General features: G+C 68.7%; 14 non-coding genes across 14 annotated transcripts; all 14 read right to left on the minus strand.

Annotated features, from left to right (window-relative positions):
• Nucleotides 1-428: 428 nt before the first annotated feature.
• Nucleotides 429-547, minus strand: LOC137213641 (5S ribosomal RNA). Its single transcript, XR_010938275.1, has one exon. It is a non-coding gene; the product is annotated as a 5S ribosomal RNA (ribosomal RNA).
• A 2699-nt stretch (nt 548-3246) lies between these two features.
• Nucleotides 3247-3365, minus strand: LOC137213906 (5S ribosomal RNA). Its single transcript, XR_010938524.1, has one exon. It is a non-coding gene; the product is annotated as a 5S ribosomal RNA (ribosomal RNA).
• A 937-nt stretch (nt 3366-4302) lies between these two features.
• Nucleotides 4303-4421, minus strand: LOC137213907 (5S ribosomal RNA). The gene has a single exon (XR_010938525.1). It is a non-coding gene; the product is annotated as a 5S ribosomal RNA (ribosomal RNA).
• A 938-nt stretch (nt 4422-5359) lies between these two features.
• Nucleotides 5360-5478, minus strand: LOC137213908 (5S ribosomal RNA). The gene has a single exon (XR_010938526.1). It is a non-coding gene; the product is annotated as a 5S ribosomal RNA (ribosomal RNA).
• Nucleotides 5479-8177: 2699 nt separating this feature from the next.
• On the minus strand, nt 8178-8296 carry LOC137213577 (5S ribosomal RNA). Its single transcript, XR_010938213.1, has one exon. It is a non-coding gene; the product is annotated as a 5S ribosomal RNA (ribosomal RNA).
• Nucleotides 8297-9234: 938 nt separating this feature from the next.
• LOC137213909 (5S ribosomal RNA) lies at nt 9235-9353 on the minus strand. The gene has a single exon (XR_010938527.1). It is a non-coding gene; the product is annotated as a 5S ribosomal RNA (ribosomal RNA).
• A 2699-nt stretch (nt 9354-12052) lies between these two features.
• LOC137213578 (5S ribosomal RNA) lies at nt 12053-12171 on the minus strand. The gene has a single exon (XR_010938214.1). It is a non-coding gene; the product is annotated as a 5S ribosomal RNA (ribosomal RNA).
• A 938-nt stretch (nt 12172-13109) lies between these two features.
• Nucleotides 13110-13228, minus strand: LOC137213910 (5S ribosomal RNA). The gene has a single exon (XR_010938528.1). It is a non-coding gene; the product is annotated as a 5S ribosomal RNA (ribosomal RNA).
• A 2699-nt stretch (nt 13229-15927) lies between these two features.
• Nucleotides 15928-16046, minus strand: LOC137213911 (5S ribosomal RNA). The gene has a single exon (XR_010938529.1). It is a non-coding gene; the product is annotated as a 5S ribosomal RNA (ribosomal RNA).
• Nucleotides 16047-16983: 937 nt separating this feature from the next.
• Nucleotides 16984-17102, minus strand: LOC137213912 (5S ribosomal RNA). Its single transcript, XR_010938530.1, has one exon. It is a non-coding gene; the product is annotated as a 5S ribosomal RNA (ribosomal RNA).
• Nucleotides 17103-19795: 2693 nt separating this feature from the next.
• On the minus strand, nt 19796-19914 carry LOC137213913 (5S ribosomal RNA). The gene has a single exon (XR_010938531.1). It is a non-coding gene; the product is annotated as a 5S ribosomal RNA (ribosomal RNA).
• Nucleotides 19915-22607: 2693 nt separating this feature from the next.
• Nucleotides 22608-22726, minus strand: LOC137213914 (5S ribosomal RNA). Its single transcript, XR_010938532.1, has one exon. It is a non-coding gene; the product is annotated as a 5S ribosomal RNA (ribosomal RNA).
• A 937-nt stretch (nt 22727-23663) lies between these two features.
• On the minus strand, nt 23664-23782 carry LOC137213916 (5S ribosomal RNA). The gene has a single exon (XR_010938535.1). It is a non-coding gene; the product is annotated as a 5S ribosomal RNA (ribosomal RNA).
• Nucleotides 23783-26484: 2702 nt separating this feature from the next.
• Nucleotides 26485-26603, minus strand: LOC137213917 (5S ribosomal RNA). The gene has a single exon (XR_010938536.1). It is a non-coding gene; the product is annotated as a 5S ribosomal RNA (ribosomal RNA).
• Between the last annotated feature and the right edge of the window lie 346 nt (nt 26604-26949).

Here is a 26949-nt window from a genome sequence, read left to right on the forward strand (position 1 = left end):
TCGATCCCGCTCCCGCACCCAACCGCGGTGACACGCCAGAGGGGCGGGGTGGTGGTGGGGCGGGGCTTTTGTCGGAGGGAGCTGTGGAGGGACACACAGGCACACAGGTGGCGGCGCCGGGGCTGGGCGCCGGTGGGGGCGGCCAGGTGCAGGTCGAGGGGCTCGCGGGCCGAAAGGACGGCCACTGGGCCCGCGGCGGAGTCTGGGTCCGGGCCAGCCACCCCGGGAGCGTCTGGGGTGCGGCTGCCTTCCAGGGCCGCCTTCTGGCCGCCTGGCCGGCCGGGCCGGCGGGGAGCGCCCCCGCCGGCGCGCGCCGTGGTGGGAGGGGCCTGAGGAGGTGGGGCCTGCAGCGGGGCCCGGCGGGGGCGGAGCCGGCGGCCCCCGCCGCGGGCGAGTAAAGGAGAAGGCGGGCGGAGCGGGAGGCAAAAAGCCTACAGCACCCGGTATTCCCAGGCGGTCTCCCATCCAAGTACTAACCAGGCCCGACCCTGCTTAGCTTCTGAGATCAGACGAGATCGGGCGCGTTCAGGGTGGTATGGCCGTAGACGGGGGCGGGGGCCGACGGCTGCCTCTTGAGGCCCAGTTTCGCTGGCGCTGGCGCCTTAACGCCAGCCTGGCGGCCGGCCCGCCCCGACAGGGCCCCCTCGCCCGCCCAGGCAGGGGGAACGGAGGTCTCGGGTATCGGGCGGCGGCGGAGGGTTTGGCGACCACCTCCCAGCCCAGGGCGGCCGTGACCCAGCAAACCCTTCGGCGCTTGGCGCCCCGCCCAAGATCCCGCACGTCGCTCACAGGGACGTGGCCCCGGAGGCTTCAGGGCCCGGGGCCCGCGGTCCCTTGGGCATCGGCCCTGCCCGCCCACGCGGCGCTAGGCGCAGCCCGGCCGCAGCCCGGGCCGGCCCTCCTGCCCGACAGCAGCCGGCCCGAAGCCACCGGGAGCCACCATTGAGTCGCCACGGCCCCTCAGCCCCGGCAAGGCCACCCTTGCCCCCACACCCCCCGCCGAGCTCAGGACCCCGCCCCTGGTGGCCGGCAGGCCCGGGGAAGCGGCCCCTGCCCTCGATCCCGCTCCCGCACCCAACCGCGGTGACACGCCAGAGGGGCGGGGTGGTGGTGGGGCGGGGCTTTTGTCGGAGGGAGCTGTGGAGGGACACACAGGCACACAGGTGGCGGCGCCGGGGCTGGGCGCCGGTGGGGGCGGCCAGGTGCAGGTCGAGGGGCTCGCGGGCCAAAAGGACAGCAACTGGGCCCATGGCGGAGTCTGGGTCTGGAGGGCTCTGAGCCTCCATCCGCTCTGGTGCCTCGGGTCTACCGGCCCGACGCCTGGTAGCGCGACACCCCACCGGCCCACAGACGTAGCCTCCCCAGCTGTGCTCACAGCGAGTCCAACCGCAGCCTGCATCCCTCCACGGGACACTTGGATTACTCCCGCGATCCCCACGAGGTGCGGCACCCGCTGGCCGAATGGGCTGAGATCCTGCCCTTGCGGCGCCCTGTGGCCACCTCCGCCTCCCTCACGGTACTGGCCGAGGCCTCGGACCAGCGGGCCCCGGCTCCCAGCTCAGCGCTGCTCCTCCGCCCCTCTCACCTCCTGCCCGACGTCCAGGCTACCGAGCACCCTCCACCCCCGCCCACCTTCATGCCACTCAGCCGGAACCCGGGAGGCAATGCCAACTACCAGGTGTATGACAGTCTGGTGCTGAAGCGGCAACCGCAGGAGGGCCAAGCGCGGGCCAACTCGCTGCTACCTTCCACCTCGGCCTCCAGGCCCTCTCTGCATGGGAGCCAGACTGGGAAAATGAACTTACCAGCAGCAAATGGGGGCAGGGGCAGGGGGCGGCAGGGCATGGAGAGAGGAATAAAGAGCTCCAGAGTCCAGGAAACATTGGTGGTCTGTGGCTTGGAAGCGCCACTCCTTCTGCCAGCCTGGGTCCCTGCGCTTGGCTTCCTGCAATAAGAAGCCAGTGTCCCCTTCTTGGCCTGAGGGTCCCTTTGGTTTAGTGGCCACAGTTCTGCCAGCAGGCCCCTCCTGGTCCTATACCATGCACTAAGTACATCTGCAGCTGCAGACTCCAAACCCCTGGTCTCTGGGCACCTCCTCTGTGTCTCAGCTGTCCCTGTCCACAGAGAGCCTCATACAAGACGTTGCTTCCAAACTGGGAGGTTCCACATCTGGGCAGGTCCAGCTCCAGGCCCAGTGAAGGGCATGAAGAAGGCTGAGGCTCTGGACTCCAGCCAGGCCTTCAGCAGGCCTCTGAGGCCAAGGTCTTCCTAGTCTCAAGAGGGGCCAAGAGACGCAATGTGTCATTTGAACAAGTGAGTCAGCGGGCGGTGAGCGAATGAGTGACCGCTCGAGGGGATGTATGCCGGCCACCGGGCCCTGTTTGACTGTCCAGGCTCAGCTTACCTGACCCTGGTTACCAGGGAATGCCACTCTGGGCCCTCCTTTTCATCCCCCTCCCTCACTGTGACCTCACCACCTGCCCCATTATGACCCAGTCTGGCTCCCAGTTAAAACTGGAGGGCAGAGGGCCCAGGCAGTCCTGGGACCAACGGCCATGGGTGAGCGAAACTACTACCGAGCCGAGCCGTTCACTGGCCCCATCCCCAGGAAATGCCAGGAGCAAGGATACTCAATTCTTCTGATCCCGGTCAGCTTCATCTTGCTCAACGTGGGGATCAACATGGTGACTATGGTCAGGGCAGGATCTGTGCAGCGCGGTTGGGGGAGCCCTGGGGTCTTGAAGGGGCTGAGGTGGGAGGGCTGCTGGGGTGTGACAGGACAAGGGTTGGATTTCAGGGCTCACCCTGCTCCCGGCCTCCCCCCTCCCCTTCTTCCCTCAACTCTGGAGGCATCTGAAGAGATTCTTGCGGGCACTTTTCAATCGTATTTTCCACAAAGGTGAGTGGGCGCCGGCGTGGGTTCAGGGGATGTGGGCCTGTCCCCTTTCTTCTATCCCTGCCTTGATTCTCAGCCCCTCAGGAACCCAGGCCCTGACCCATCTCGCCTTTCCCCACAGACAAGCAAGCCAGCTGTGTAGGCACCCATGGCATGTGCATGCGCTGCTCCGTGGATCCCAAGAACCTGCGCTCAAGAGTTTCTTCCCACTTCTGCCGTCGCCCAAGCTTCCTGCTCGGGCAGGTAAACCACCTTGACTACTGCCTGCAGCGGGGCTCGGCGGGGGCGGAGCCGGCGGCCCCCCCGCCGCGGGCGAGTAAAGGAGAAGGCGGGCGGAGCGGGAGGCAAAAAGCCTACAGCACCCGGTATTCCCAGGCGGTCTCCCATCCAAGTACTAACCAGGCCCGACCCTGCTTAGCTTCCGAGATCAGACGAGATCGGGCGCGTTCAGGGTGGTATGGCCGTAGACGGGGGCGGGGGCCGACGGCTGCCTCTTGAGGCCCAGTTTCGCTGGCGCTGGCGCCTTAACGCCAGCCTGGCGGCCGGCCCACCCCGGCAGGGCCCCCTCGCCCGCCCAGGCAGGGGGAACGGAGGTCTCGGGTATCGGGCGGCGGCGGAGGGTTTGGCGACCACCTCCCAGCCCAGGGCGGCCGTGACCCAGCAAACCCTTCGGCGCTTGGCGCCCCGCCCAAGATCCCGCACGTCGCTCACAGGGACGTGGCCCCGGAGGCTTCAGGCCCCGGGGCCCGTGGTCCCTTGGGCATCGGTCCTGCCCGCCCACGCGGAGCTAGGCGCAGCCCGGCCGCAGCCCGGGCCGGCCCTCCTGCCCGACAGCAGCCGGCCCGAAGCCACCGGGAGCCACCATTGAGTCGCCACGGCCCCTCAGCCCCGGCAAGGCCACCCTTGCCCCCACAGCCCCCGCCGAGCTCAGGACCCCGCCCCTGGTGGCCGGCAGGCCCGGGGAAGCGGCCCCTGCCCTCGATCCCGCTCCAGCACCCAACCGCGGTGACACGCCAGAGGGGCGGGGTGGTGGTGGGGCGGGGCTTTTGTCGGAGGGAGCTGTGGAGGGACACACCGGCACACAGATGGCGGCGCCGGGGCTAGGCGCCGGTGGGGGCGGCCAGGTGCAGGTCGAGGGGCTCGCGGGCCGAAAGGACGGCCACTGGGCCCGCGGCGGAGTCTGGGTCTGGGCCAGCCACCCCGGGAGCGTCTGGGGTGCGGCTGCCTTCCAGGGCCGCCTTCTGGCCGCCTGGCCGGCCGGGCCGGCGGGGAGCGCCCCCGCCGGCGCGCGCCGTGGTGGGAGGGGCCTGAGGAGGTGGGTCCTGCAGCGGGGCCCGGCGGGGGCGGAGCCGGCGGCCCCCGCCGCGGGCGAGTAAAGGAGAAGGCGGGCGGAGCGGGAGGCAAAAAGCCTACAGCACCCGGTATTCCCAGGCGGTCTCCCATCCAAGTACTAACCAGGCCCGACCCTGCTTAGCTTCCGAGATCAGACGAGATCGGGCGCGTTCAGGGTGGTATGGCCGTAGACGGGGGCGGGGGGCCGCGGGCGGCCTCTTGAGGCCCAGTTTCGCTGGCGCTGGCGCCTTAACGCCAGCCTGGCGGCCGGCCCGCCCCGGCAGGGCCCCCTCGCCCGCCCAGGCAGGGGGAACGGAGGTCTCGGGTATCGGGCGGCGGCGGAGGGTTTGGCGACCACCTCCCAGCCCAGGGCGGCCGTGACCCAGCAAACCCTTCGGCGCTTGGCGCCCCGCCCAAGATCCCGCACGTCGCTCACAGGGACGTGGCCCCGGAGGCTTCAGGGCCCGGGGCCCGCGGTCCCTTGGGCATCGGTCCTGCCCGCCCACGCGGCGCTAGGCGCAGGCCGGCCGCAGCCCGGGCCGGCCCTCCTGCCCGACAGCAGCCGGCCCGAAGCCACCGGGAGCCACCATTGAGTCGCCACGGCCCCTCTGCCCCGGCAAGGCCACCCTTGCCCCCACACCCCCCGCCGAGCTCAGGACCCCGCCCCTGGTGGCCGGCAGGCCCGGGGAAGCGGCCCCTGCCCTCGATCCCGCTCCCGCACCCAACCGCGGTGACACGCCAGAGGGGCGGGGTGGTGGTGGGGCGGGGCTTTTGTCGGAGGGAGCTGTGGAGGGACACACAGGCACACAGGTGGCGGCGCCGGGGCTGGGCGCCGGTGGGGGCGGCCAGGTGCAGGTCGAGGGGCTCGCGGGCCGAAAGGACGGCCACTGGGCCCGCGGCGGAGTCTGGGTCCGGGCCAGCCACCCCGGGAGCGTCTGGGGTGCGGCTGCCTTCCAGGGCCGCCTTCTGGCCGCCTGGCCGGCCGGGCCGGCGGGGAGCGCCCCCGCCGGCGCGCGCCGTGGTGGGAGGGGCCTGAGGAGGTGGGGCCTGCAGCGGGGCCCGGCGGGGGCGGAGCCGGCGGCCCCCGCCGCGGGCGAGTAAAGGAGAAGGCGGGCGGAGCGGGAGGCAAAAAGCCTACAGCACCCGGTATTCCCAGGCGGTCTCCCATCCAAGTACTAACCAGGCCCGACCCTGCTTAGCTTCCGAGATCAGACGAGATCGGGCGCGTTCAGGGTGGTATGGCCGTAGACGGGGGCGGGGGCCGACGGCTGCCTCTTGAGGCCCAGTTTCGCTGGCGCTGGCGCCTTAACGCCAGCCTGGCGGCCGGCCCGCCCCGACAGGGCCCCCTCGCCCGCCCAGGCAGGGGGAACGGAGGTCTCGGGTATCGGGCGGCGGCGGAGGGTTTGGCGACCACCTCCCAGCCCAGGGCGGCCGTGACCCAGCAAACCCTTCGGCGCTTGGCGCCCCGCCCAAGATCCCGCACGTCGCTCACAGGGACGTGGCCCCGGAGGCTTCAGGGCCCGGGGCCCGCGGTCCCTTGGGCATCGGCCCTGCCCGCCCACGCGGCGCTAGGCGCAGCCCGGCCGCAGCCCGGGCCGGCCCTCCTGCCCGACAGCAGCCGGCCCGAAGCCACCGGGAGCCACCATTGAGTCGCCACGGCCCCTCAGCCCCGGCAAGGCCACCCTTGCCCCCACACCCCCCGCCGAGCTCAGGACCCCGCCCCTGGTGGCCGGCAGGCCCGGGGAAGCGGCCCCTGCCCTCGATCCCGCTCCCGCACCCAACCGCGGTGACACGCCAGAGGGGCGGGGTGGTGGTGGGGCGGGGCTTTTGTCGGAGGGAGCTGTGGAGGGACACACAGGCACACAGGTGGCGGCGCCGGGGCTGGGCGCCGGTGGGGGCGGCCAGGTGCAGGTCGAGGGGCTCGCGGGCCAAAAGGACAGCAACTGGGCCCATGGCGGAGTCTGGGTCTGGAGGGCTCTGAGCCTCCATCCGCTCTGGTGCCTCGGGTCTACCGGCCCGACGCCTGGTAGCGCGACACCCCACCGGCCCACAGACGTAGCCTCCCCAGCTGTGCTCACAGCGAGTCCAACCGCAGCCTGCATCCCTCCACGGGACACTTGGATTACTCCCGCGATCCCCACGAGGTGCGGCACCCGCTGGCCGAATGGGCTGAGATCCTGCCCTTGCGGCGCCCTGTGGCCACCTCCGCCTCCCTCACGGTACTGGCCGAGGCCTCGGACCAGCGGGCCCCGGCTCCCAGCTCAGCGCTGCTCCTCCGCCCCTCTCACCTCCTGCCCGACGTCCAGGCTACCGAGCACCCTCCACCCCCGCCCACCTTCATGCCACTCAGCCGGAACCCGGGAGGCAATGCCAACTACCAGGTGTATGACAGTCTGGTGCTGAAGCGGCAACCGCAGGAGGGCCAAGCGCGGGCCAACTCGCTGCTACCTTCCACCTCGGCCTCCAGGCCCTCTCTGCATGGGAGCCAGACTGGGAAAATGAACTTACCAGCAGCAAATGGGGGCAGGGGCAGGGGGCGGCAGGGCATGGAGAGAGGAATAAAGAGCTCCAGAGTCCAGGAAACATTGGTGGTCTGTGGCTTGGAAGCGCCACTCCTTCTGCCAGCCTGGGTCCCTGCGCTTGGCTTCCTGCAATAAGAAGCCAGTGTCCCCTTCTTGGCCTGAGGGTCCCTTTGGTTTAGTGGCCACAGTTCTGCCAGCAGGCCCCTCCTGGTCCTATACCATGCACTAAGTACATCTGCAGCTGCAGACTCCAAACCCCTGGTCTCTGGGCACCTCCTCTGTGTCTCAGCTGTCCCTGTCCACAGAGAGCCTCATACAAGACGTTGCTTCCAAACTGGGAGGTTCCACATCTGGGCAGGTCCAGCTCCAGGCCCAGTGAAGGGCATGAAGAAGGCTGAGGCTCTGGACTCCAGCCAGGCCTTCAGCAGGCCTCTGAGGCCAAGGTCTTCCTAGTCTCAAGAGGGGCCAAGAGACGCAATGTGTCATTTGAACAAGTGAGTCAGCGGGCGGTGAGCGAATGAGTGACCGCTCGAGGGGATGTATGCCGGCCACCGGGCCCTGTTTGACTGTCCAGGCTCAGCTTACCTGACCCTGGTTACCAGGGAATGCCACTCTGGGCCCTCCTTTTCATCCCCCTCCCTCACTGTGACCTCACCACCTGCCCCATTATGACCCAGTCTGGCTCCCAGTTAAAACTGGAGGGCAGAGGGCCCAGGCAGTCCTGGGACCAACGGCCATGGGTGAGCGAAACTACTACCGAGCCGAGCCGTTCACTGGCCCCATCCCCAGGAAATGCCAGGAGCAAGGATACTCAATTCTTCTGATCCCGGTCAGCTTCATCTTGCTCAACGTGGGGATCAACATGGTGACTATGGTCAGGGCAGGATCTGTGCAGCGCGGTTGGGGGAGCCCTGGGGTCTTGAAGGGGCTGAGGTGGGAGGGCTGCTGGGGTGTGACAGGACAAGGGTTGGATTTCAGGGCTCACCCTGCTCCCGGCCTCCCCCCTCCCCTTCTTCCCTCAACTCTGGAGGCATCTGAAGAGATTCTTGCGGGCACTTTTCAATCGTATTTTCCACAAAGGTGAGTGGGCGCCGGCGTGGGTTCAGGAGATGTGGGCCTGTCCCCTTTCTTCTATCCCTGCCTTGATTCTCAGCCCCTCAGGAACCCAGGCCCTGACCCATCTCGCCTTTCCCCACAGACAAGCAAGCCAGCTGTGTAGGCACCCATCGCATGTGCATGCGCTGCTCCGTGGATCCCAAGAACCTGCGCTCAAGAGTTTCTTCCCACTTCTGCCATCGCCCAAGCTTCCTGCTCGGGCAGGTAAACCACCTTGACTACTGCCTGCAGCGGGGCTCGGCGGGGGCGGAGCCGGCGGCCCCCCCGCCGCGGGCGAGTAAAGGAGAAGGCGGGCGGAGCGGGAGGCAAAAAGCCTACAGCACCCGGTATTCCCAGGCGGTCTCCCATCCAAGTACTAACCAGGCCCGACCCTGCTTAGCTTCCGAGATCAGACGAGATCGGGCGCGTTGAGGGTGGTATGGCCGTAGACGGGGGCGGGGGGCCGCGGGCGGCCTCTTGAGGCCCAGTTTCGCTGGCGCTGGCGCCTTAACGCCAGCCTGGCGGCCGGCCCGCCCCGGCAGGGCCCCCTCGCCCGCCCAGGCAGGGGGAACGGAGGTCTCGGGTATCGGGCGGCGGCGGAGGGTTTGGCGACCACCTCCCAGCCCAGGGCGGCCGTGACCCAGCAAACCCTTCGGCGCTTGGCGCCCCGCCCAAGATCCCGCACGTCGCTCACAGGGACGTGGCCCCGGAGGCTTCAGGGCCCGGGGCCCGCGGTCCCTTGGGCATCGGTCCTGCCCGCCCACGCGGCGCTAGGCGCAGCCCGGCCGCAGCCCGGGCCGGCCCTCCTGCCCGACAGCAGCCGGCCCGAAGCCACCGGGAGCCACCATTGAGTCGCCACGGCCCCTCTGCCCCGGCAAGGCCACCCTTGCCCCCACACCCCCCGCCGAGCTCAGGACCCCGCCCCTGGTGGCCGGCAGGCCCGGGGAAGCGGCCCCTGCCCTCGATCCCGCTCCCGCACCCAACCGCGGTGACACGCCAGAGGGGCGGGGTGGTGGTGGGGCGGGGCTTTTGTCGGAGGGAGCTGTGGAGGGACACACAGGCACACAGGTGGCGGCGCCGGGGCTGGGCGCCGGTGGGGGCGGCCAGGTGCAGGTCGAGGGGCTCGCGGGCCGAAAGGACGGCCACTGGGCCCGCGGCGGAGTCTGGGTCCGGGCCAGCCACCCCGGGAGCGTCTGGGGTGCGGCTGCCTTCCAGGGCCGCCTTCTGGCCGCCTGGCCGGCCGGGCCGGCGGGGAGCGCCCCCGCCGGCGCGCGCCGTGGTGGGAGGGGCCTGAGGAGGTGGGGCCTGCAGCGGGGCCCGGCGGGGGCGGAGCCGGCGGCCCCCGCCGCGGGCGAGTAAAGGAGAAGGCGGGCGGAGCGGGAGGCAAAAAGCCTACAGCACCCGGTATTCCCAGGCGGTCTCCCATCCAAGTACTAACCAGGCCCGACCCTGCTTAGCTTCCGAGATCAGACGAGATCGGGCGCGTTCAGGGTGGTATGGCCGTAGACGGGGGCGGGGGCCGACGGCTGCCTCTTGAGGCCCAGTTTCGCTGGCGCTGGCGCCTTAACGCCAGCCTGGCGGCCGGCCCGCCCCGACAGGGCCCCCTCGCCCGCCCAGGCAGGGGGAACGGAGGTCTCGGGTATCGGGCGGCGGCGGAGGGTTTGGCGACCACCTCCCAGCCCAGGGCGGCCGTGACCCAGCAAACCCTTCGGCGCTTGGCGCCCCGCCCAAGATCCCGCACGTCGCTCACAGGGACGTGGCCCCGGAGGCTTCAGGGCCCGGGGCCCGCGGTCCCTTGGGCATCGGCCCTGCCCGCCCACGCGGCGCTAGGCGCAGCCCGGCCGCAGCCCGGGCCGGCCCTCCTGCCCGACAGCAGCCGGCCCGAAGCCACCGGGAGCCACCATTGAGTCGCCACGGCCCCTCAGCCCCGGCAAGGCCACCCTTGCCCCCACACCCCCCGCCGAGCTCAGGACCCCGCCCCTGGTGGCCGGCAGGCCCGGGGAAGCGGCCCCTGCCCTCGATCCCGCTCCCGCACCCAACCGCGGTGACACGCCAGAGGGGCGGGGTGGTGGTGGGGCGGGGCTTTTGTCGGAGGGAGCTGTGGAGGGACACACAGGCACACAGGTGGCGGCGCCGGGGCTGGGCGCCGGTGGGGGCGGCCAGGTGCAGGTCGAGGGGCTCGCGGGCCAAAAGGACAGCAACTGGGCCCATGGCGGAGTCTGGGTCTGGAGGGCTCTGAGCCTCCATCCGCTCTGGTGCCTCGGGTCTACCGGCCCGACGCCTGGTAGCGCGACACCCCACCGGCCCACAGACGTAGCCTCCCCAGCTGTGCTCACAGCGAGTCCAACCGCAGCCTGCATCCCTCCACGGGACACTTGGATTACTCCCGCGATCCCCACGAGGTGCGGCACCCGCTGGCCGAATGGGCTGAGATCCTGCCCTTGCGGCGCCCTGTGGCCACCTCCGCCTCCCTCACGGTACTGGCCGAGGCCTCGGACCAGCGGGCCCCGGCTCCCAGCTCAGCGCTGCTCCTCCGCCCCTCTCACCTCCTGCCCGACGTCCAGGCTACCGAGCACCCTCCACCCCCGCCCACCTTCATGCCACTCAGCCGGAACCCGGGAGGCAATGCCAACTACCAGGTGTATGACAGTCTGGTGCTGAAGCGGCAACCGCAGGAGGGCCAAGCGCGGGCCAACTCGCTGCTACCTTCCACCTCGGCCTCCAGGCCCTCTCTGCATGGGAGCCAGACTGGGAAAATGAACTTACCAGCAGCAAATGGGGGCAGGGGCAGGGGGCGGCAGGGCATGGAGAGAGGAATAAAGAGCTCCAGAGTCCAGGAAACATTGGTGGTCTGTGGCTTGGAAGCGCCACTCCTTCTGCCAGCCTGGGTCCCTGCGCTTGGCTTCCTGCAATAAGAAGCCAGTGTCCCCTTCTTGGCCTGAGGGTCCCTTTGGTTTAGTGGCCACAGTTCTGCCAGCAGGCCCCTCCTGGTCCTATACCATGCACTAAGTACATCTGCAGCTGCAGACTCCAAACCCCTGGTCTCTGGGCACCTCCTCTGTGTCTCAGCTGTCCCTGTCCACAGAGAGCCTCATACAAGACGTTGCTTCCAAACTGGGAGGTTCCACATCTGGGCAGGTCCAGCTCCAGGCCCAGTGAAGGGCATGAAGAAGGCTGAGGCTCTGGACTCCAGCCAGGCCTTCAGCAGGCCTCTGAGGCCAAGGTCTTCCTAGTCTCAAGAGGGGCCAAGAGACGCAATGTGTCATTTGAACAAGTGAGTCAGCGGGCGGTGAGCGAATGAGTGACCGCTCGAGGGGATGTATGCCGGCCACCGGGCCCTGTTTGACTGTCCAGGCTCAGCTTACCTGACCCTGGTTACCAGGGAATGCCACTCTGGGCCCTCCTTTTCATCCCCCTCCCTCACTGTGACCTCACCACCTGCCCCATTATGACCCAGTCTGGCTCCCAGTTAAAACTGGAGGGCAGAGGGCCCAGGCAGTCCTGGGACCAACGGCCATGGGTGAGCGAAACTACTACCGAGCCGAGCCGTTCACTGGCCCCATCCCCAGGAAATGCCAGGAGCAAGGATACTCAATTCTTCTGATCCCGGTCAGCTTCATCTTGCTCAACGTGGGGATCAACATGGTGACTATGGTCAGGGCAGGATCTGTGCAGCGCGGTTGGGGGAGCCCTGGGGTCTTGAAGGGGCTGAGGTGGGAGGGCTGCTGGGGTGTGACAGGACAAGGGTTGGATTTCAGGGCTCACCCTGCTCCCGGCCTCCCCCCTCCCCTTCTTCCCTCAACTCTGGAGGCATCTGAAGAGATTCTTGCGGGCACTTTTCAATCGTATTTTCCACAAAGGTGAGTGGGCGCCGGCGTGGGTTCAGGAGATGTGGGCCTGTCCCCTTTCTTCTATCCCTGCCTTGATTCTCAGCCCCTCAGGAACCCAGGCCCTGACCCATCTCGCCTTTCCCCACAGACAAGCAAGCCAGCTGTGTAGGCACCCATCGCATGTGCATGCGCTGCTCCGTGGATCCCAAGAACCTGCGCTCAAGAGTTTCTTCCCACTTCTGCCATCGCCCAAGCTTCCTGCTCGGGCAGGTAAACCACCTTGACTACTGCCTGCAGCGGGGCTCGGCGGGGGCGGAGCCGGCGGCCCCCCCGCCGCGGGCGAGTAAAGGAGAAGGCGGGCGGAGCGGGAGGCAAAAAGCCTACAGCACCCGGTATTCCCAGGCGGTCTCCCATCCAAGTACTAACCAGGCCCGACCCTGCTTAGCTTCCGAGATCAGACGAGATCGGGCGCGTTGAGGGTGGTATGGCCGTAGACGGGGGCGGGGGGCCGCGGGCGGCCTCTTGAGGCCCAGTTTCGCTGGCGCTGGCGCCTTAACGCCAGCCTGGCGGCCGGCCCGCCCCGGCAGGGCCCCCTCGCCCGCCCAGGCAGGGGGAACGGAGGTCTCGGGTATCGGGCGGCGGCGGAGGGTTTGGCGACCACCTCCCAGCCCAGGGCGGCCGTGACCCAGCAAACCCTTCGGCGCTTGGCGCCCCGCCCAAGATCCCGCACGTCGCTCACAGGGACGTGGCCCCGGAGGCTTCAGGGCCCGGGGCCCGCGGTCCCTTGGGCATCGGTCCTGCCCGCCCACGCGGCGCTAGGCGCAGCCCGGCCGCAGCCCGGGCCGGCCCTCCTGCCCGACAGCAGCCGGCCCGAAGCCACCGGGAGCCACCATTGAGTCGCCACGGCCCCTCTGCCCCGGCAAGGCCACCCTTGCCCCCACACCCCCCGCCGAGCTCAGGACCCCGCCCCTGGTGGCCGGCAGGCCCGGGGAAGCGGCCCCTGCCCTCGATCCCGCTCCCGCACCCAACCGCGGTGACACGCCAGAGGGGCGGGGTGGTGGTGGGGCGGGGCTTTTGTCGGAGGGAGCTGTGGAGGGACACACAGGCACACAGGTGGCGGCGCCGGGGCTGGGCGCCGGTGGGGGCGGCCAGGTGCAGGTCGAGGGGCTCGCGGGCCGAAAGGACGGCCACTGGGCCCGCGGCGGAGTCTGGGTCCGGGCCAGCCACCCCGGGAGCGTCTGGGGTGCGGCTGCCTTCCAGGGCCGCCTTCTGGCCGCCTGGCCGGCCGGGCCGGCGGGGAGCGCCCCCGCCGGCGCGCGCCGTGGTGGGAGGGGCCTGAGGAGGTGGGGCCTGCAGCGGGGCCCGGCGGGGGCGGAGCCGGCGGCCCCCGCCGCGGGCGAGTAAAGGAGAAGGCGGGCGGAGCGGGAGGCAAAAAGCCTACAGCACCCGGTATTCCCAGGCGGTCTCCCATCCAAGTACTAACCAGGCCCGACCCTGCTTAGCTTCCGAGATCAGACGAGATCGGGCGCGTTCAGGGTGGTATGGCCGTAGACGGGGGCGGGGGCCGACGGCTGCCTCTTGAGGCCCAGTTTCGCTGGCGCTGGCGCCTTAACGCCAGCCTGGCGGCCGGCCCGCCCCGACAGGGCCCCCTCGCCCGCCCAGGCAGGGGGAACGGAGGTCTCGGGTATCGGGCGGCGGCGGAGGGTTTGGCGACCACCTCCCAGCCCAGGGCGGCCGTGACCCAGCAAACCCTTCGGCGCTTGGCGCCCCGCCCAAGATCCCGCACGTCGCTCACAGGGACGTGGCCCCGGAGGCTTCAGGGCCCGGGGCCCGCGGTCCCTTGGGCATCGGCCCTGCCCGCCCACGCGGCGCTAGGCGCAGCCCGGCCGCAGCCCGGGCCGGCCCTCCTGCCCGACAGCAGCCGGCCCGAAGCCACCGGGAGCCACCATTGAGTCGCCACGGCCCCTCAGCCCCGGCAAGGCCACCCTTGCCCCCACACCCCCCGCCGAGCTCAGGACCCCGCCCCTGGTGGCCGGCAGGCCCGGGGAAGCGGCCCCTGCCCTCGATCCCGCTCCCGCACCCAACCGCGGTGACACGCCAGAGGGGCGGGGTGGTGGTGGGGCGGGGCTTTTGTCGGAGGGAGCTGTGGAGGGACACACAGGCACACAGGTGGCGGCGCCGGGGCTGGGCGCCGGTGGGGGCGGCCAGGTGCAGGTCGAGGGGCTCGCGGGCCAAAAGGACAGCAACTGGGCCCATGGCGGAGTCTGGGTCTGGAGGGCTCTGAGCCTCCATCCGCTCTGGTGCCTCGGGTCTACCGGCCCGACGCCTGGTAGCGCGACACCCCACCGGCCCACAGACGTAGCCTCCCCAGCTGTGCTCACAGCGAGTCCAACCGCAGCCTGCATCCCTCCACGGGACACTTGGATTACTCCCGCGATCCCCACGAGGTGCGGCACCCGCTGGCCGAATGGGCTGAGATCCTGCCCTTGCGGCGCCCTGTGGCCACCTCCGCCTCCCTCACGGTACTGGCCGAGGCCTCGGACCAGCGGGCCCCGGCTCCCAGCTCAGCGCTGCTCCTCCGCCCCTCTCACCTCCTGCCCGACGTCCAGGCTACCGAGCACCCTCCACCCCCGCCCACCTTCATGCCACTCAGCCGGAACCCGGGAGGCAATGCCAACTACCAGGTGTATGACAGTCTGGTGCTGAAGCGGCAACCGCAGGAGGGCCAAGCGCGGGCCAACTCGCTGCTACCTTCCACCTCGGCCTCCAGGCCCTCTCTGCATGGGAGCCAGACTGGGAAAATGAACTTACCAGCAGCAAATGGGGGCAGGGGCAGGGGGCGGCAGGGCATGGAGAGAGGAATAAAGAGCTCCAGAGTCCAGGAAACATTGGTGGTCTGTGGCTTGGAAGCGCCACTCCTTCTGCCAGCCTGGGTCCCTGCGCTTGGCTTCCTGCAATAAGAAGCCAGTGTCCCCTTCTTGGCCTGAGGGTCCCTTTGGTTTAGTGGCCACAGTTCTGCCAGCAGGCCCCTCCTGGTCCTATACCATGCACTAAGTACATCTGCAGCTGCAGACTCCAAACCCCTGGTCTCTGGGCACCTCCTCTGTGTCTCAGCTGTCCCTGTCCACAGAGAGCCTCATACAAGACGTTGCTTCCAAACTGGGAGGTTCCACATCTGGGCAGGTCCAGCTCCAGGCCCAGTGAAGGGCATGAAGAAGGCTGAGGCTCTGGACTCCAGCCAGGCCTTCAGCAGGCCTCTGAGGCCAAGGTCTTCCTAGTCTCAAGAGGGGCCAAGAGACGCAATGTGTCATTTGAACAAGTGAGTCAGCGGGCGGTGAGCGAATGAGTGACCGCTCGAGGGGATGTATGCCGGCCACCGGGCCCTGTTTGACTGTCCAGGCTCAGCTTACCTGACCCTGGTTACCAGGGAATGCCACTCTGGGCCCTCCTTTTCATCCCCCTCCCTCACTGTGACCTCACCACCTGCCCCATTATGACCCAGTCTGGCTCCCAGTTAAAACTGGAGGGCAGAGGGCCCAGGCAGTCCTGGGACCAACGGCCATGGGTGAGCGAAACTACTACCGAGCCGAGCCGTTCACTGGCCCCATCCCCAGGAAATGCCAGGAGCAAGGATACTCAATTCTTCTGATCCCGGTCAGCTTCATCTTGCTCAACGTGGGGATCAACATGGTGACTATGGTCAGGGCAGGATCTGTGCAGCGCGGTTGGGGGAGCCCTGGGGTCTTGAAGGGGCTGAGGTGGGAGGGCTGCTGGGGTGTGACAGGACAAGGGTTGGATTTCAGGGCTCACCCTGCTCCCGGCCTCCCCCCTCCCCTTCTTCCCTCAACTCTGGAGGCATCTGAAGAGATTCTTGCGGGCACTTTTCAATCGTATTTTCCACAAAGGTGAGTGGGCGCCGGCGTGGGTTCAGGAGATGTGGGCCTGTCCCCTTTCTTCTATCCCTGCCTTGATTCTCAGCCCCTCAGGAACCCAGGCCCTGACCCATCTCGCCTTTCCCCACAGACAAGCAAGCCAGCTGTGTAGGCACCCATCGCATGTGCATGCGCTGCTCCGTGGATCCCAAGAACCTGCGCTCAAGAGTTTCTTCCCACTTCTGCCATCGCCCAAGCTTCCTGCTCGGGCAGGTAAACCACCTTGACGACTGCCTGCAGCGGGGCTCGGCGGGGGCGGAGCCGGCGGCCCCCGCGCCGCGGGCGAGTAAAGGAGAAGGCGGGCGGAGCGGGAGGCAAAAAGCCTACAGCACCCGGTATTCCCAGGCGGTCTCCCATCCAAGTACTAACCAGGCCCGACCCTGCTTAGCTTCCGAGATCAGACGAGATCGGGCGCGTTCAGGGTGGTATGGCCGTAGACGGGGGCGGGGGCCGACGGCTGCCTCTTGAGGCCCAGTTTCGCTGGCGCTGGCGCCTTAACGCCAGCCTGGCGGCCGGCCCGCCCCGGCAGGGCCCCCTCGCCCGCCCAGGCAGGGGGAACGGAGGTCTCGGGTATCGGGCGGCGGCGGAGGGTTTGGCGACCACCTCCCAGCCCAGGGCGGCCGTGACCCAGCAAACCCTTCGGCGCTTGGCGCCCCGCCCAAGATCCCGCACGTCGCTCACAGGGACGTGGCCCTGGAGGCTTCAGGGCCCGGGGCCCGCGGTCCCTTGGGCATCGGTCCTGCCCGCCCACGCGGCGCTAGGCGCAGCCCGGCCGCAGCCCGAGCCGGCCCTCCTGCCCGACAGCAGCCGGCCCGAAGCCACCGGGAGCCACCATTGAGTCGCCACGGCCCCTCTGCCCCGGCAAGGCCACCCTTGCCCCCACACCCCCCGCCGAGCTCAGGACCCCGCCCCTGGTGGCCGGCAGGCCCGGGGAAGCGGCCCCTGCCCTCGATCCCGCTCCCGCACCCAACCGCGGTGACACGCCAGAGGGGCGGGGTGGTGGTGGGGCGGGGCTTTTGTCGGAGGGAGCTGTGGAGGGACACACAGGCACACAGGTGGCGGCGCCGGGGCTGGGCGCCGGTGGGGGCGGCCAGGTGCAGGTCGAGGGGCTCGCGGGCCGAAAGGACGGCCACTGGGCCCGCGGCGGAGTCTGGGTCCGGGCCAGCCACCCCGGGAGCGTCTGGGGTGCGGCTGCCTTCCAGGGCCGCCTTCTGGCCGCCTGGCCGGCCGGGCCGGCGGGGAGCGCCCCCGCCGGCGCGCGCCGTGGTGGGAGGGGCCTGAGGAGGTGGGGCCTGCAGCGGGGCCCGGCGGGGGCGGAGCCGGCGGCCCCCGCCGCGGGCGAGTAAAGGAGAAGGCGGGCGGAGCGGGAGGCAAAAAGCCTACAGCACCCGGTATTCCCAGGCGGTCTCCCATCCAAGTACTAACCAGGCCCGACCCTGCTTAGCTTCCGAGATCAGACGAGATCGGGCGCGTTCAGGGTGGTATGGCCGTAGACGGGGGCGGGGGCCGACGGCTGCCTCTTGAGGCCCAGTTTCGCTGGCGCTGGCGCCTTAACGCCAGCCTGGCAGCCGGCCCGCCCCGACAGGGCCCCCTCGCCCGCCCAGGCAGGGGGAACGGAGGTCTCGGGTATCGGGCGGCGGCGGAGGGTTTGGCGACCACCTCCCAGCCCAGGGCGGCCGTGACCCAGCAAACCCTTCGGCGCTTGGCGCCCCGCCCAAGATCCCGCACGTCGCTCACAGGGACGTGGCCCCGGAGGCTTCAGGGCCCGGGGCCCGCGGTCCCTTGGGCATCGGCCCTGCCCGCCCACGCGGCGCTAGGCGCAGCCCGGCCGCAGCCCGGGCCGGCCCTCCTGCCCGACAGCAGCCGGCCCGAAGCCACCGGGAGCCACCATTGAGTCGCCACGGCCCCTCAGCCCCGGCAAGGCCACCCTTGCCCCCACACCCCCCGCCGAGCTCAGGACCCCGCCCCTGGTGGCCGGCAGGCCCGGGGAAGCGGCCCCTGCCCTCGATCCCGCTCCCGCACCCGGCCCCGGTGACACGCCACAGGGGCGGGGTGTGGGGGGGCTTTTGTCGGAGGGAGCTGTGGAGGGACACACCGGCACACAGGTGGCGGCGCCGGGGCTGGGCGCCGGTGGGGGCGGCCAGGTGCAGGTCGAGGGGCTCGCGGGCCGAAATGACGGCAACTGGGCCCATGGCGGAGTCTGGGTCTGGAGGGCTCTGAGCCTCCATCCGCTCTGGTGCCTCGGGTCTACCGGCCCGAAGCCTGGTAGCGCGACACCCCACCGGCCCACAGACGTAGCCTCCCCAGCTGTGCTCACAGCGAGTCCAACCGCAGCCTGCATCCCTCCACGGGACACTTGGATTACTCCCGCGATCCCCACGAGGTGCGGCACCCGCTGACCGAATGGGCTGAGATCCTGCCCTTGCGGCGCCCTGTGGCCACCTCCGCCTCCCTCACGGTACTGGCCGAGGCCTCGGACCAGCGGGCCCCGGCTCCCAGCTCAGCGCTGCTCCTCCGCCCCTCTCACCTCCTGCCCGACGTCCAGGCTACCGAGCACCCTCCACCCCCGCCCACCTTCATGCCACTCAGCCGGAACCCGGGAGGCAATGCCAACTACCAGGTGTATGACAGTCTGGTGCTGAAGCGGCAACCGCAGGAGGGCCAAGCGCGGGCCAACTCGCTGCTACCTTCCACCTCGGCCTCCAGGCCCTCTCTGCACGGGAGCCAGACTGGGAAAATGAACTTACCAGCAGCAAATGGGGGCAGGGGCAGGGGGCGGCAGGGCATGGAGAGAGGAATAAAGAGCGCCAGAGTCCAGGAAACATTGGTGGTCTGTGGCTTGGAAGCGCCACTCCTTCTGCCAGCCTGGGTCCCTGCGCTTGGCTTCCTGCAATAAGAAGCCAGTGTCCCCTTCTTGGCCTGAGGGTCCCTTTGGTTTAGTGGCCACAGTTCTGCCAGCAGGCCCCTCCTGGTCCTATACCATGCACTAAGTACATCTGCAGCTGCAGACTCCAAACCCCTGGTCTCTGGGCACCTCCTCTGTGTCTCAGCTGTCCCTGTCCACAGAGAGCCTCATACAAGACGTTGCTTCCAAACTGGGAGATTCCACATCTGGGCAGGTCCAGCTCCAGGCCCAGTTAAGGGCATGAAGAAGGCTGAGGCTCTGGACTCCAGCCAGGCCTTCAGCAGGCCTCTGAGGCCGAGGTCTTCCTAGTCTCAAGAGGGGCCAAGAGACGCAATGTGTCATTTGAACAAGTGAGTCAGCGGGCGGTGAGCGAATGAATGACCGCTCGAGGGGATGTATGCCGGCCACCAGGCCCTGTTTGACTGTCCAGGCTCAGCTTACCTGACCCTGGTTACCAGGGAATGCCACTCTGGGCCCTCCTTTTCATCCCCCTCCCTCACTGTGACCTCACCACCTGCCCCATTATGACCCAGTCTGGCTCCCAGTTAAAACTGGAGGGCAGAGGGCCCAGGCAGTCCTGGGACCAACGGCCATGGGTGAGCGAAACTACTACCGAGCCGAGCCATTCACTGGCCCCATCCCCAGGAAATGCCAGGAGCAAGGATACTCAATTCTTCTGATCCCGGTCAGCTTCATCTTGCTCAACGTGGGGATCAACATGGTGACTATGGTCAGGGCAGGATCTGTGCAGCGCGGTTGGGGGAGCCCTGGGGTCTTGAAGGGGCTGAGGTGGGAGGGCTGCTGGGGTGTGACAGGACAAGGGTTGGATTTCAGGGCTCACCCTGCTCCCGGCCTCCCCCCTCCCCTTCTTCCCTCAACTCTGGAGGCATCTGAAGAGATTCTTGCGGGCACTTTTCAATCGTATTTTCCACAAAGGTGAGTGGGCGCCGGCGTGGGTTCAGGAGATGTGGGCCTGTCCCCTTTCTTCTATCCCTGCCTTGATTCTCAGCCCCTCAGGAACCCAGGCCCTGACCCATCTCGCCTTTCCCCACAGACAAGCAAGCCAGCTGTGTAGGCACCCATCGCATGTGCATGCGCTGCTCCGTGGATCCCAAGAACCTGCGCTCAAGAGTTTCTTCCCACTTCTGCCATCGCCCAAGCTTCCTGCTCGGGCAGGTAAACCACCTTGACTACTGCCTGCAGCGGGGCTCGGCGGGGGCGGAGCCGGCGGCCCCCGCGCCGCGGGCGAGTAAAGGAGAAGGCGGGCGGAGCGGGAGGCAAAAAGCCTACAGCACCCGGTATTCCCAGGCGGTCTCCCATCCAAGTACTAACCAGGCCCGACCCTGCTTAGCTTCCGAGATCAGACGAGATCGGGCGCGTTCAGGGTGGTATGGCCGTAGACGGGGGCGGGGGCCGACGGCTGCCTCTTGAGGCCCAGTTTCGCTGGCGCTGGCGCCTTAACGCCAGCCTGGCGGCCGGCCCGCCCCGGCAGGGCCCCCTCGCCCGCCCAGGCAGGGGGAACGGAGGTCTCGGGTATCGGGCGGCGGCGGAGGGTTTGGCGACCACCTCCCAGCCCAGGGTGGCCGTGACCCAGCAAACCCTTCGGCGCTTGGCGCCCCGCCCAAGATCCCGCACGTCGCTCACAGGGACGTGGCCCCGGAGGCTTCAGGCCCCGGGGCCCGTGGTCCCTTGGGCATCGGTCCTGCCCGCCCACGCGGAGCTAGGCGCAGCCCGGCCGCAGCCCGGGCCGGCCCTCCTGCCTGACAGCAGCCGGCCCGAAGCCACCGGGAGCCACCATTGAGTCGCCACGGCCCCTCAGCCCCGGCAAGGCCACCCTTGCCCCCACACCCCCCGCCGAGCTCAGGACCCCGCCCCTGGTGGCCGGCAGGCCCGGGGAAGCGGCCCCTGCCCTCGATCCCGCTCCCGCACCCGGCCCCGGTGACACGCCACAGGGGCGGGGTGTGGGGGGGCTTTTGTCGGAGGGAGCTGTGGAGGGACACACCGGCACACAGGTGGCGGCGCCGGGGCTGGGCGCCGGTGGGGGCGGCCAGGTGCAGGTCGAGGGGCTCGCGGGCCGAAATGACGGCAACTGGGCCCATGGCGGAGTCTGGGTCTGGAGGGCTCTGAGCCTCCATCCGCTCTGGTGCCTCGGGTCTACCGGCCCGAAGCCTGGTAGCGCGACACCCCACCGGCCCACAGACGTAGCCTCCCCAGCTGTGCTCACAGCGAGTCCAACCGCAGCCTGCATCCCTCCACGGGACACTTGGATTACTCCCGCGATCCCCACGAGGTGCGGCACCCGCTGGCCGAATGGGCTGAGATCCTGCCCTTGCGGCGCCCTGTGGCCACCTCCGCCTCCCTCACGGTACTGGCCGAGGCCTCGGACCAGCGGGCCCCGGCTCCCAGCTCAGCGCTGCTCCTCCGCCCCTCTCACCTCCTGCCCGACGTCCAGGCTACCGAGCACCCTCCACCCCCGCCCACCTTCATGCCACTCAGCCGGAACCCGGGAGGCAATGCCAACTACCAGGTGTATCACAGTCTGGTGCTGAAGCGGCAACCGCAGGAGGGCCAAGCGCGGGCCAACTCGCTGCTACCTTCCACCTCGGCCTCCAGGCCCTCTCTGCACGGGAGCCAGACTGGGAAAATGAACTTACCAGCAGCAAATGGGGGCAGGGGCAGGGGGCGGCAGGGCATGGAGAGAGGAATAAAGAGCGCCAGAGTCCAGGAAACATTGGTGGTCTGTGGCTTGGAAGCGCCACTCCTTCTGCCAGCCTGGGTCCCTGCGCTTGGCTTCCTGCAATAAGAAGCCAGTGTCCCCTTCTTGGCCTGAGGGTCCCTTTGGTTTAGTGGCCACAGTTCTGCCAGCAGGCCCCTCCTGGTCCTATACCATGCACTAAGTACATCTGCAGCTGCAGACTCCAAACCCCTGGTCTCTGGGCACCTCCTCTGTGTCTCAGCTGTCCCTGTCCACAGAGAGCCTCATACAAGACGTTGCTTCCAAACTGGGAGATTCCACATCTGGGCAGGTCCAGCTCCAGGCCCAGTGAAGGGCATGAAGAAGGCTGAGGCTCTGGACTCCAGCCAGGCCTTCAGCAGGCCTCTGAGGCCGAGGTCTTCCTAGTCTCAAGAGGGGCCAAGAGACGCAATGTGTCATTTGAACAAGTGAGTCAGCGGGCGGTGAGCGAATGAATGACCGCTCGAGGGGATGTATGCCGGCCACCAGGCCCTGTTTGACTGTCCAGGCTCAGCTTACCTGACCCTGGTTACCAGGGAATGCCACTCTGGGCCCTCCTTTTCATCCCCCTCCCTCACTGTGACCTCACCACCTGCCCCATTATGACCCAGTCTGGCTCCCAGTTAAAACTGGAGGGCAGAGGGCCCAGGCAGTCCTGGGACCAACGGCCATGGGTGAGCGAAACTACTACCGAGCCGAGCCGTTCACTGGCCCCATCCCCAGGAAATGCCAGGAGCAAGGATACTCAATTCTTCTGATCCCGGTCAGCTTCATCTTGCTCAACGTGGGGATCAACATGGTGACTATGGTCAGGGCAGGATCTGTGCAGCGCGGTTGGGGGAGCCCTGGGGTCTTGAAGGGGCTGAGGTGGGAGGGCTGCTGGGGTGTGACAGGACAAGGGTTGGATTTCAGGGCTCACCCTGCTCCCGGCCTCCCCCCTCCCCTTCTTCCCTCAACTCTGGAGGCATCTGAAGAGATTCTTGCGGGCACTTTTCAATCGTATTTTCCACAAAGGTGAGTGGGCGCCGGCGTGGGTTCAGGAGATGTGGGCCTGTCCCCTTTCTTCTATCCCTGCCTTGATTCTCAGCCCCTCAGGAACCCAGGCCCTGACCCATCTCGCCTTTCCCCACAGACAAGCAAGCCAGCTGTGTAGGCACCCATCGCATGTGCATGCGCTGCTCCGTGGATCCCAAGAACCTGCGCTCAAGAGTTTCTTCCCACTTCTGCCATCGCCCAAACTTCCTGCTCGGGCAGGTAAACCACCTTGACTACTGCCTGCAGCGGGGCTCGGCGGGGGCGGAGCCGGCGGCCCCCCCGCCGCGGGCGAGTAAAGGAGAAGGCGGGCGGAGCGGGAGGCAAAAAGCCTACAGCACCCGGTATTCCCAGGCGGTCTCCCATCCAAGTACTAACCAGGCCCGACCCTGCTTAGCTTCCGAGATCAGACGAGATCGGGCGCGTTCAGGGTGGTATGGCCGTAGACGGGGGCGGGGGCCGACGGCTGCCTCTTGAGGCCCAGTTTCGCTGGCGCTGGCGCCTTAACGCCAGCCTGGCGGCCGGCCCGCCCCGGCAGGGCCCCCTCGCCCGCCCAGGCAGGGGGAACGGAGGTCTCGGGTATCGGGCGGCGGCGGAGGGTTTGGCGACCACCTCCCAGCCCAGGGTGGCCGTGACCCAGCAAACCCTTCGGCGCTTGGCGCCCCGCCCAAGATCCCGCACGTCGCTCACAGGGACGTGGCCCCGGAGGCTTCAGGCCCCGGGGCCCGTGGTCCCTTGGGCATCGGTCCTGCCCGCCCACGCGGAGCTAGGCGCAGCCCGGCCGCAGCCCGGGCCGGCCCTCCTGCCTGACAGCAGCCGGCCCGAAGCCACCGGGAGCCACCATTGAGTCGCCACGGCCCCTCAGCCCCGGCAAGGCCACCCTTGCCCCCACACCCCCCGCCGAGCTCAGGACCCCGCCCCTGGTGGCCGGCAGGCCCGGGGAAGCGGCCCCTGCCCTCGATCCCGCTCCAGCACCCAACCGCGGTGACACGCCAGAGGGGCGGGGTGGTGGTGGGGCGGGGCTTTTGTCGGAGGGAGCTGTGGAGGGACACACCGGCACACAGATGGCGGCGCCGGGGCTAGGCGCCGGTGGGGGCGGCCAGGTGCAGGTCGAGGGGCTCGCGGGCCGAAAGGACGGCCACTGGGCCCGCGGCGGAGTCTGGGTCTGGGCCAGCCACCCCGGGAGCGTCTGGGGTGCGGCTGCCTTCCAGGGCCGCCTTCTGGCCGCCTGGCCGGCCGGGCCGGCGGGGAGCGCCCCCGCCGGCGCGCGCCGTGGTGGGAGGGGCCTGAGGAGGTGGGTCCTGCAGCGGGGCCCGGCGGGGGCGGAGCCGGCGGCCCCCGCCGCGGGCGAGTAAAGGAGAAGGCGGGCGGAGCGGGAGGCAAAAAGCCTACAGCACCCGGTATTCCCAGGCGGTCTCCCATCCAAGTACTAACCAGGCCCGACCCTGCTTAGCTTCCGAGATCAGACGAGATCGGGCGCGTTCAGGGTGGTATGGCCGTAGACGGGGGCGGGGGGCCGCGGGCGGCCTCTTGAGGCCCAGTTTCGCTGGCGCTGGCGCCTTAACGCCAGCCTGGCGGCCGGCCCGCCCCGGCAGGGCCCCCTCGCCCGCCCAGGCAGGGGGAACGGAGGTCTCGGGTATCGGGCGGCGGCGGAGGGTTTGGCGACCACCTCCCAGCCCAGGGCGGCCGTGACCCAGCAAACCCTTCGGCGCTTGGCGCCCCGCCCAAGATCCCGCACGTCGCTCACAGGGACGTGGCCCCGGAGGCTTCAGGGCCCGGGGCCCGCGGTCCCTTGGGCATCGGTCCTGCCCGCCCACGCGGCGCTAGGCGCAGCCCGGCCGCAGCCCGGGCCGGCCCTCCTGCCCGACAGCAGCCGGCCCGAAGCCACCGGGAGCCACCATTGAGTCGCCACGGCCCCTCTGCCCCGGCAAGGCCACCCTTGCCCCCACACCCCCCGCCGAGCTCAGGACCCCGCCCCTGGTGGCCGGCAGGCCCGGGGAAGCGGCCCCTGCCCTCGATCCCGCTCCCGCACCCAACCGCGGTGACACGCCAGAGGGGCGGGGTGGTGGTGGGGCGGGGCTTTTGTCGGAGGGAGCTGTGGAGGGACACACAGGCACACAGGTGGCGGCGCCGGGGCTGGGCGCCGGTGGGGGCGGCCAGGTGCAGGTCGAGGGGCTCGCGGGCCAAAAGGACAGCAACTGGGCCCATGGCGGAGTCTGGGTCTGGAGGGCTCTGAGCCTCCATCCGCTCTGGTGCCTCGGGTCTACCGGCCCGACGCCTGGTAGCGCGACACCCCACCGGCCCACAGACGTAGCCTCCCCAGCTGTGCTCACAGCGAGTCCAACCGCAGCCTGCATCCCTCCACGGGACACTTGGATTACTCCCGCGATCCCCACGAGGTGCGGCACCCGCTGGCCGAATGGGCTGAGATCCTGCCCTTGCGGCGCCCTGTGGCCACCTCCGCCTCCCTCACGGTACTGGCCGAGGCCTCGGACCAGCGGGCCCCGGCTCCCAGCTCAGCGCTGCTCCTCCGCCCCTCTCACCTCCTGCCCGACGTCCAGGCTACCGAGCACCCTCCACCCCCGCCCACCTTCATGCCACTCAGCCGGAACCCGGGAGGCAATGCCAACTACCAGGTGTGTATGACAGTCTGGTGCTGAAGCGGCAACCGCAGGAGGGCCAAGCGCGGGCCAACTCGCTGCTACCTTCCACCTCGGCCTCCAGGCCCTCTCTGCACGGGAGCCAGACTGGGAAAATGAACTTACCAGCAGCAAATGGGGGCAGGGGCAGGGGGCGGCAGGGCATGGAGAGAGGAATAAAGAGCTCCAGAGTCCAGGAAACATTGGTGGTCTGTGGCTTGGAAGCGCCACTCCTTCTGCCAGCCTGGGTCCCTGCGCTTGGCTTCCTGCAATAAGAAGCCAGTGTCCCCTTCTTGGCCTGAGGGTCCCTTTGGTTTAGTGGCCACAGTTCTGCCAGCAGGCCCCTCCTGGTCCTATACCATGCACTAAGTACATCTGCAGCTGCAGACTCCAAACCCCTGGTCTCTGGGCACCTCCTCTGTGTCTCAGCTGTCCCTGTCCACAGAGAGCCTCATACAAGACGTTGCTTCCAAACTGGGAGGTTCCACATCTGGGCAGGTCCAGCTCCAGGCCCAGTGAAGGGCATGAAGAAGGCTGAGGCTCTGGACTCCAGCCAGGCCTTCAGCAGGCCTCTGAGGCCAAGGTCTTCCTAGTCTCAAGAGGGGCCAAGAGACGCAATGTGTCATTTGAACAAGTGAGTCAGCGGGCAGTGAGCGAATGAGTGACCGCTCGAGGGGATGTATGCCGGCCACCGGGCCCTGTTTGACTGTCCAGGCTCAGCTTACCTGACCCTGGTTACCAGGGAATGCCACTCTGGGCCCTCCTTTTCATCCCCCTCCCTCACTGTGACCTCACCACCTGCCCCATTATGACCCAGTCTGGCTCCCAGTTAAAACTGGAGGGCAGAGGGCCCAGGCAGTCCTGGGACCAACGGCCATGGGTGAGCGAAACTACTACCGAGCCGAGCCGTTCACTGGCCCCATCCCCAGGAAATGCCAGGAGCAAGGATACTCAATTCTTCTGATCCCGGTCAGCTTCATCTTGCTCAACGTGGGGATCAACATGGTGACTATGGTCAGGGCAGGATCTGTGCAGCGCGGTTGGGGGAGCCCTGGGGTCTTGAAGGGGCTGAGGTGGGAGGGCTGCTGGGGTGTGACAGGACAAGGGTTGGATTTCAGGGCTCACCCTGCTCCCGGCCTCCCCCCTCCCCTTCTTCCCTCAACTCTGGAGGCATCTGAAGAGATTCTTGCGGGCACTTTTCAATCGTATTTTCCACAAAGGTGAGTGGGCGCCGGCGTGGGTTCAGGGGATGTGGGCCTGTCCCCTTTCTTCTATCCCTGCCTTGATTCTCAGCCCCTCAGGAACCCAGGCCCTGACCCATCTCGCCTTTCCCCACAGACAAGCAAGCCAGCTGTGTAGGCACCCATGGCATGTGCATGCGCTGCTCCGTGGATCCCAAGAACCTGTGCTCAAGAGTTTCTTCCCACTTCTGCCGTCGCCCAAGCTTCCTGCTCGGGCAGGTAAACCACCTTGACTACTGCCTGCAGCGGGGCTCGGCGGGGGCGGAGCCGGCGGCCCCCCCGCCGCGGGCGAGTAAAGGAGAAGGCGGGCGGAGGGGGAGGCAAAAAGCCTACAGCACCCGGTATTCCCAGGCGGTCTCCCATCCAAGTACTAACCAGGCCCGACCCTGCTTAGCTTCCGAGATCAGACGAGATCGGGCGCGTTCAGGGTGGTATGGCCGTAGACGGGGGCGGGGGCCGACGGCTGCCTCTTGAGGCCCAGTTTCGCTGGCGCTGGCGCCTTAACGCCAGCCTGGCGGCCGGCCCGCCCCGGCAGGGCCCCCTCGCCCGCCCAGGCAGGGGGAACGGAGGTCTCGGGTATCGGGCGGCGGCGGAGGGTTTGGCGACCACCTCCCAGCCCAGGGCGGCCGTGACCCAGCAAACCCTTCGGCGCTTGGCGCCCCGCCCAAGATCCCGCACGTCGCTCACAGGGACGTGGCCCCGGAGGCTTCAGGCCCCGGCACCCGTGGTCCCTTGGGCATCGGTCCTGCCCGCCCACGCGGAGCTAGGCGCAGCCCGGCCGCAGCCCGGGC

This window comes from Pseudorca crassidens, chromosome 19 (assembly GCF_039906515.1).
Source record: "Pseudorca crassidens isolate mPseCra1 chromosome 19, mPseCra1.hap1, whole genome shotgun sequence".
Classification (NCBI taxonomy): Eukaryota; Metazoa; Chordata; class Mammalia; order Artiodactyla; family Delphinidae; genus Pseudorca; species Pseudorca crassidens.